The sequence below is a fragment of the Apium graveolens genome, chromosome 2 (assembly GCF_009905375.1).
Source record: "Apium graveolens cultivar Ventura chromosome 2, ASM990537v1, whole genome shotgun sequence".
Taxonomy (NCBI): Eukaryota; Viridiplantae; Streptophyta; class Magnoliopsida; order Apiales; family Apiaceae; genus Apium; species Apium graveolens.
Window position 1 is genome coordinate 160,602,320 of NC_133648.1, and position 9,712 is coordinate 160,612,031.

The following is a 9,712-nucleotide window of genomic DNA, read 5'->3' on the forward strand; positions in this document are numbered from 1 at the left end:
CTTTTCCCCCTTATTTAATTATCTGTTGACAACGGTCAACTCACATCCTTAGTACTTCCTCCGAAACTTTCGGAAGTACATATATATATATATATATATATATATATATATATATATACAGTAAAGCTATGCCTATCAACAAGCAAAACGCTTGGAGGAACTTCGATGTGGTTCGAGTTCTCGAGATATGATAGGATTTTCTAAAGGACATGGGAGGGGTAGGATCTAAGTACTTCGTGTATTGGATAGACTACTGGTACCGTAGGAGACGGTATAATATGTAGCTATGGACCTGCGAAGTGTGTGTATACCCGAAATGAGGACATATAGCCCGTATGCGGCAAGGGTGATAACAAGGATGTGAAGGTATCATCCCTCTACTAGTAGAAAAGGTTACTTTATCGCAGTACGACTGATCATCATATGCGGTGGCTCCAACGAATGTCCTAATTCTTCCAATTGGAATTGTGATGCAATACCGTAACCCAAGCCTAGATGCTGGGATTACTATTAAGGTATTCGCAGGATATTAAAATCCTTTAAAGAATTATTTTCTTGAGAAGGTGTGTAACACCAAGGAAAACTATTTTCAAATAAAACATAATTATCATATATGATGTATCATACAGTCATTTCCATACTATACATTATTATGCTAGGCATTATAGCTCACACATGTTTTCTTAAATTGACACAACATAAAAGTGAATGAAGATGCCTGCCATGAGAACCACTGCTAGGAAACGGGTAGGAAATGACCAGCTGTTCCGTAGGTTGTTTGGTGCTATACCACAGGTAGTCAGAATAAGCTAGATTAGTTTTCAGTTGTTTATAGTTCGGCTTATTTATAAGTATGACTTAGGTAAGGTAAGAAACAAGAAACGTATATTTGGCCGGCGGACTAACCTTACCTAAAGGTCACTCCCCGGTAATACTAATTATATTTGGGTTGTAATAAAATTACTCTAGTTATGATGGTTCGTTTCCAAGACAATAACCTGTAAGTGTGTGTGTGATAAGTGTGGGGTCGCGAAGCGTGAGTATTTACATATTGTAGTGTGAGTTGTGTGAGTTTGGATGGTGTGGCTTCCGAGACTCCTGACCCCGGGTTTTGGGGCGCCACATGCTATCTATCAGTTATTTGATAAAATAGAGTATGATAAGAATTTGAATATCAAACTAGAAGATATTAAGTTGAAAAAGATTGATGACAGAGTTAAAGCTTTTTTCAGAGATACTCCAGAGTTTATCAAGAAATATGAAGATCAAAGTCTAAAACAAAGTATGCTTTATACTACATATTTTTTCTATCTTATTTTTGGCACTAGACAATTCTATTACAATTTATGCTTATTCTGCAAAGCATAAATTGGAGGATATTGTTGGGAATTGACTAAGTCGAGAATCTGGATCAGTCTAACAATCAGGATATGATCAACCGTTGGGATATGATCATCCATTGAAAGCTTCATTATCATCCATTGACAAACTATTCAGTCATTCGTTGATGCTTACATTTGAATATCCATCGAAGCTATAACATATATGCGTCTATCAACTTATCCGTTGATAATGACTTGAATGACAAGTCAGAGCTGCGAGATAAATCAGACTATGCTGATTATAGGATCGTAGTTGATTTAGATATTTATAGAAAATAGAAGAGTTATACTATAACATATTGTTAAGTGGCATTTTATACCACTTAGAACGTCTTAAAATAGCTTAAATTGGTGTCTTGAAATCAAGTATTTTGTGTATTTGATGCCTTTTTCTAGTGTTTGTGCGTTTCAGGGTATTAGTTGCATTTCGAGGGAGAAATCAGCAACAGTAAGCCTTGGCATGTGTTTAGCTTTGCAAGTGGGAAGAGAGGAGCAGATTACAGCGAAGAACGGAGCAAACAGACAAAAATTCCAGAAAGGGCCTGAGCGCCCACTCAGCTATGCTGAGCGGCCGCGCAGGGTCGAGAATTTAGAATATTTATTTTAGACTTCTATTTCTGTTTGGCTTCCAACTTATGAGTAATCTGAGTTTTATGGGACTCATATATAAGTAGATTTCAGAGACGTTTCATGTGTGTTGGGTCGTTGTATTAATCGAGGAGCGAAGGAGATAAGGAAGAAGACCGTTTTAGTACACCACAACGAAGAGGAAGCATATTTTCTTGTGATTCTTTATTTTGTTGTAATATTGGATGCTAGTTTTCTTTACTTTGAACCTATTACTCTTGTGATGTACTCTGATTTAATATAATTAATTTAGTTATTATTCTTTTGTGTTTATTTATCATGTTTTCATATGAACCCATGATGACGATGAGTGCTAACATGGGCTAATCGTGATCATGGGGTCATAACGGATTTACTATGGAATTCTTTAGTTAGTTGTTTAATACCTTAGTGTGTGATGATTGTATGATATCTAGTATTGGTTGTGCGTATTCTTCTTATGTACGTCGCGAACATATAAGATAGGGTGTTAATCTCTTGTAAAGCGACGTTGGATCTCGAGATTTAGAACTTGCCATGCTAGCATAGGTTCATGTACGAGTCTGCATGATTAGTGGGTAACTCTAACCGTTTTATTCGCCTTGTGTAATCAAAAGGAATAACTTGTTCTTAAATCATTATGTTGTCAATTTCTGTAGACATATGGGAACTCAACACAATTGATGCATATTCAACTTCTATCTTAATTGTGGATGTTTGGTAGAATGGTATTAGTACAATGAAAGTTGGCTTTTATCAGTTCCGTGTTATTCGATTAATATCATCACTGTTGCATGCTAAGGGTAATAACAATGACTATTGAAGGAAGTAGTAATGAAGTTGTGATCTCATGAGTGTTTTAATATTGTTAATTCGAAGTGTTAATTAAGTGGTTAATTTTAGTAGTTAATTGTAGTTAATAATTAGTTACTTAAATCTAAGTGTTATTGTCTTAACATTGAGAAGTAATCATACATTGGTGAGTGAGTTTAATTGAACATAATTAGTCTGAGTCTTTGTGGGAACGATATAGAAAGTATTCTATATTACTTGCAAACGCGTATACTTGCATGAATATTAGCGCGTGTTTTTGCCCTAACAAGTTTTTGGCGCCGCTGCCGGGGACTCGGCGTATTTGTTTAGTTTATGTACTTACCATCATTGGTCGTTAGGACTCAGTGATTTAGACGTGTTACTTATTATTTTCGGTTGTGTTTCAGGTACTTTAGCGAGCGTTTATGCAAACTCGTTCTCATACTCGCAAGAGGACTTTAGATACAGCTGAGGAGACAGACAAAGTTCTTGATATTCCGGAGAAGATAGATTTTGAAGATTTGGATTCAGGAAGTGAGCAGAAGGAGCCATTAATCATGGGTGATCGTATTGTTCTGGCAGATCCAGCTCTTATGGACATTTCTCGGCCTAAAATTGATGACATTTAGTCTAGCATCATGCACCCGGCTATGGAGGCCAATAACTTTGAAATCAAGCCGGGCACTATTCAGATGGTGCAGAACTCTGTTTCTTTCGGAGGAGCTGCGACTGAAGACCCCAACATGCACATAAGGAATTTTGTCGAGATCTGCAGTCCTCTCAAATATAATGGTGTGAATGATGAGGCTATCAAGCTGAGGCTTTTCCCATTCTCACTGAGGGATAAAGCTAAGGACTGGTTATATTCTGAACCAGCTGGGTACATCACTACTTGGCAAGATCTTGCGCAAAAGTTTCTGGTGAAGTTTTATCCAATGGCAAAGACTGCTGCTATGAGGAGTGCTCTTACTCAGTTTGCGCAGCAACCTACAGAATCTATGTGTGAAGCTTGGGAGCGCTGCAAGGAAATATTGAGAAAGTGTCCACATCATGGAATGCCCGATTGGATGGTGATCACTGGTTTCTATAATGGTTTAGGGGCCCAATCTCGGCCCATGCTCGATGCAGCAGCTCGAGGCGCCTGGTGGGCGAAAAGCTATACTGAGGCTTATAATCTTACTGAGACTATGGATGTAAATGAGCATCAAAACCCAACTCAAAGGATGATGCCGGGGAAGGTAGCAGGTATTCTGGAAGTCGATGCAGCCACCGCTATTGTAGCGCAGCTCCAAGCGCTGTCTATGAAGGTCGATTCTCTAGCTACCTATGGAGTTAATCAAATAGCTATGGTCTATCAGCTTTGTGCAGGTTCTCATGCTAGGGATCAGTGTTCTCTTGTTAACGAATCTGTTCAGTATCTGAACAATTATCAGCGACAACAGCAGCCTGTGCCAACTACATATCATCCTAACAAGAGAAATCATCCAAATTTCAGCTGGAGTAATAATCAGAATGCTATTCAGCCACCATATCAGCAAGGTGTGAGTAAACAGTTCAATCCACTTGGATTCCAGCAACCACAGCAGTATGCTCAAAGGCAATCATATCCTCAACAGGGAGGTGCAGCTGCCCCCACTAGTGCTGATTTTGAGGAACTTAAGCTGTTGTGCAAGAGTCTGGCGGTGTCAATCAAGACCTTGGAGAATCAAATCGGTCAAATAGCCAATGCGGTGCTTAATCGTCAACCTGGCACACTTCCCAGTGACACAGAAGTACCAGGTAAGAAGGAAGCTAAAGAGCAAATCAAGGCTATTACCTTAAGGTATGGGAAGGTTGCTGATGCTGAAAAGGCAAAAGAAGGAGAAGCTGAAGTTGGAGATGAAGAAGCTAAGCAAAAGGAGAAAGCGGCGGAACCAAGGAAGACTACTGTTGAACACACTCTGCCTGAGGGTAATACAGGAGAGAAACAACTCTATCCTCCTCCACCTTTCCCTAAGAGATTGCAACAACAAAAGCTGGATAAGCAGTTCGGTAAGTTTCTAGAGGTGTTCAAGAAACTTCATATCAATATACCTTTCGTTGAGGCTCTGGAGCAATTGCCTAGTTATGCGAAGTTTATGAAGAGTATTCTTTCAAGGAAGGTGAAACTGGATGACCTTGAGACCGTTGCTCTAACGGAAGAATGCAGTGCTGTGTTATAACAAAAGTTACCTCCAAAACTTAAAGATCCAGGTAGCTTCACCATTCCTTACACCATTGGCATGTTGTCTTTCGGCAAGTGCCTTTGCGATTTGGGAGCAAGCATAAATTTGATGCCGTTGTCGATCTTTAAAAAGTTGGATTTTCCTGATCCAAAGCCCACCTACATGTCTCTACAATTGGCTGATCTTTCTATTACTTACCCAAGGGGCATAGTGGAGGATGTGCTAGTCAAGGTGGATAAGCTCTTCTTTCCTGTAGACTTTGTTATTCTGGATTTTGAGGAAGATAAGAAGATTCCCATAATCTTGGGAAGACCTTTCTTGGCTACTGGCCGTACCTTGATAGATGTGCAGAAAGGTGAACTTATTATGCGGGTGCAGGATCAGGATGTGACCTTCAATATATTCAAAGCAATGAAATTCCCTACAGAAGATGAGGAGTGCTTAAAAGTGGATTTGATTGATTCTGCGGTTACTTCGGAACTCGATCATATACTGATGTCTGATGCATTAGAAAATACCTTAGTGGGGGATTTTGACAGTGATGATGAGGATGGCAATGAGCAATTACAATATCTTAATGCTTCTCCCTGGAGGCGAAAGCTGGACATGCCGTTTGAAGCTCTTGGTACTTCTGACCTCAAAAATGCTGAAGGAAAGCTCAAACAATCAATTGAGGAAGCACCCACCTTGGAGCTTAAGCCATTGCCTGAACACTTGAGGTATGCTTTTTTAGGTGATGCATCTATATTACGTGTTATTATTGCATCTGACCTTTCAGGTAGTGAGGAGGACAAACTCTTAAGGATTTTGAGAAAATTCAAATCGACTATTGGATGGACCATAGTAGACATCAAAGGGATCATCCCTTCATATTGCATGCATAAGATTCTGCTAGAGGAAGGTAGTAAGCCAACTGTTGAGCAACAGCGCAGACTTAATCCTATCATGAAAGAGGTGGTGAAGAAAGAAATTCTGAAGTGGCTGGATGCAGGAATCATTTATCCTATTTCTGACAGTTCTTGGGTGAGCCCCGTGCAATGTGAGCCTAAGAAAGGGGGTATTACTGTGGTAGAAAATGAGAAGAACGAGCTCATCCCCACTCGAACAGTCACGTGATGGAGAGTATGCATAGACTACCAAAAGTTGAACAAGGCCACGAAGAAGGATCACTTCCCTCTTCCGTTTATTGATCAGATGCTTGAAAGGTTGGCTGGTCATGAGTATTACTGTATTCTGGATGGCTACTCGGGGTATAATCAAATTTGTATTGCACCAGAGGATCAAGAAAAGACTACCTTCACTTGTCCATTTGGCACGTTTGCTTTTCGCAGAGTTTCGTTTGGGTTATGTGGCGTACCAGCCACTTTTCAGAGATGTATGATGGCTATATTCTTTGACATGATTGGGAATAATGTCGAGGTGTTCATGGACGACTTCTCTGTCTTTGGACATTCGTATGATGAATGTTTGAATAATCTTCGTGCCGTGCTCAAAAGGTGTGTGGAAACTAATTTGGTGCTCAATTGGGAAAAATGTCATTTTATGGTGCGTGAAGGCATTATTCTTGGGCATAAGGTCTCTAGCAAGGGTCTTGAGGTGGATAAAGCCAAGGTGGGAGTCATTGAAAATCTTCCACCACTTATTTCTGTGAAAGGAATCCGTACTTTTCTTGGTCATGTGGGTTTTTATCGGCGTTTCATCTAGGACTTTTCGAAGATATCTAAGCCGCTGTGCAACTTGCTTGAGAAGGATGTGCCTTTCAAATTTAATGATGAATGTTTGACGGCATTCAAGACTCTTAAGAAGAGTTTAATCACTGCACCAGTTATAATAGCACCGGATTGGACAGAGCCTTTTGAGATGATGTGTGATGCGAGTGATTATGCGGTAGGTGCAGTTCTTGGGCAGCGCAAGAATAATCTCTTTCATGTGGTCTACTATGCTAGCAAGACCTTAAATGGGGCCCAAATGAACTACACCACTACTGAGAAGGAGCTCTTGGCTATAGTCTTTGGTTTCGAGAAATTTTGATCTTATCTGATTGGGACAAAAGTGACAGTATTCACTGATCATGTGGCCATTCGCTATTTAGTTTCCAAGAAGGATTCGAAGCCAAGACTCATTCGTTGGGTGCTCTTACTACAGGAATTTGAGTTAGAGATCAAGCATCAAAAAGGTACTGTGAATCAAGTAGCTGACCATCTCTCTAGATTGGAGAATCCCGAGTCTACTTCACATGATAAGACATTGATCAACGAATCTTTTCCGCCGGATGAGCAGTTGTTCGCAGTTCAGGAGGAAGAGCCATGGTTCATAGATATTGTGAGTTATCTTGTTAGCAATATAATACCTCCTAATTTGACCACAGCTCAAAAGAAGAAGTTTCTGCATGAGGTGAAGTGGTATATGTGGGATGAGCCGTATTTGTTTACACAGGGAGCGGACCAGATCATTAGAAGATGTATCCCATTCTGTGAGATGGAGGGGATATTACGAGACTGCCACTCCACAGTTTATGATGGACACTATGGTGGTGAGAAGACGACAGCTCGTATTCTGCAAGCAAGTTTTTTCTGGCCTACTTTGTTTAAGGATGCTCATCAGTTTGTTTTAAGGTGTGATCGTTGCCAAAGAGTGGGAAATTTGATGAGAAAGGATGAGATGCCGCTAAATGTGATGCTTGAAGTCGAGGTCTTTGATGTTTGGGAATCGATTTCATGGGGCTTTTTGTCTCGTCCTGCAACAATCAGTACATATTGCTGGCAGTCGATTATGTCTCAAAATGGGTGGAAGTCAAAGCTCTACCGACAAATGATGCAAGGACAGTGTTGAATTTTCTTCATAAGCAGATTTTCACAAGGTTTGGAACGCCACGAGTAATCATAAGTGATGAAGGGTCGCATTTCTGCAACCGTAAGTTCACTTCTATGATGCAGCGTTATAATGTGAATCATCGAGTTGCTACTACCTATCATCCGCAAACAAATGGTCAAGCGGAAGTGTCTAACAGAGAGATCAAACACATTCTAGAGAAGGTTGTTTGTCCGTCAAGGAAGGATTGGTCTTTAAAGCTCGATGAAGTTATTTGGGCTTACAGAACAACATACAAAACTCCACTTGGTATGTCCCTGTTTCAACTGGTGTATGGTAAGGGATGTCATTTACCTGCGGAGCTTGAGCATAAGGCCTATTGGGCGTTGAAAAAGTTGAACCTGGATCTAGATGCAGTTGGAAAGAAGCGAATGCTTCAGCTTAATGAACTTGATGAATTTCGACTCCAAGCGTACGAGAACAACAAAATGTACAAGGAAAAGGTGAAGAGGTGGCACGATAGGAAGCTACATCCTAAGTTATTCGTGTCGGGGCAACAAGTTCTCTTATTCAACTCTCGTCTCTGACTTTTTCCTGGGAAGTTGAAATCAAGGTGGTCTGGACCTTTTATTGTCAAAACTGTGTTTCCACACGGAGCGGTGAAGATTTTTGAGAATGATCCGGACCAAGCATTCAAGGTTAATGGTCAGCGTTTGAAGCACTACTATGGGGACATGGCAAACCGAGAAGTGGTTAGTGTCGTTTTATGGTCAACTTGAGGAAGGTACGCAACGTCAAGCTAATGATGAAAAAAAGAAGCGTTGCGTGGGAGGCAAACCATGATTTATTGTTACAGGAACCCTTAGAAGTTAATAACCTATCCAAAACCACAAAAAAATCAGAAAAACGGGATCAGAATTTTTTTTTCCAGTAGCCCCTTAAGCGCCCGCTCAGCTCTGCTGAGCGACCGCTCAGCTCTGCTGAACGACCGCTCAGCAAGCTGAGCGACCGTTCAGGGGTCGACTGGGAGAAAAAAAATTTAGTCCTTAAAAAATCCAAAAAAAAAATCAGAAAATAAAAAACAAATTACAGCCCATAAAACCCACGACCTATTCCCCATTATCCCATAATTTTACACCTTAAACCCACTACTAATCAAATTCTACCCTAATCCATACCCTATATATACATACACCTATCCCATATATCTCCCATACACTTTTTACACTTCAACTCTACACTTCAACTCTCTCCCAAACACAAAAACACAAATCTCAAGCACTTTTATTCAGCTTCGATGGCACCCAAGAGAGCAAGGACTATTGATAGCAGCAACACTGTCCCTACTGCTGATTCTTCGAGAGGTACTGCTGCGAGGCCTCGTTTGAATGATAGGGCTGCGGAGGAGGAGTACACTAGGCTTCTGGGGAAGCCGATTCTGAAGGAGAGGGGATTTTTACCATCGGGGAGGGATGGTGAGTTGTTGCCGATGATTGTTGAGAAGGGGTGAATAGCTTTTTATGAGTCGCCTGAAGCAGTGCCGATGAGCGTGGTTCGCGAGTTTTATGCGAACGCGAAGGCCGAAAAGAATGGGTTTTCTGTGGTCCGGGGGATGACAGTGGATTATCACCCAGCGGCGATTCGCCGTGTGATTGGGCAGAGACAGAGGAAGCCCACGGAAGACAACTGGAACAAGAAGACTGCTGAGGATTTTGACTTGGATTTGATTTGTGCTACTCTCTGTAGGCCGGGCACAGTATGGACTTTCAAGACCGAAACTAATGAGTATCATCACTTTCCGGTGATCACAATGAACAGGTATGCCCGTGCATGAAATGCGTTTATTTTTGCTAATATTCTGCCTTCTTCATATGCACATGAGGTCACAGTTGAGAG

At 40.9% G+C, this 9,712-nt stretch overlaps 1 non-coding gene across 1 annotated transcript; it reads right to left on the reverse strand.

Moving 5' to 3' along the window:
* Nucleotides 1-3,751: 3,751 nt before the first annotated feature.
* On the reverse strand, nucleotides 3,752-3,858 carry LOC141709107 (small nucleolar RNA R71). Its single transcript, XR_012569700.1, has one exon. It is a non-coding gene; the product is annotated as a small nucleolar RNA R71 (small nucleolar RNA).
* Between the last annotated feature and the right edge of the window lie 5,854 nt (nucleotides 3,859-9,712).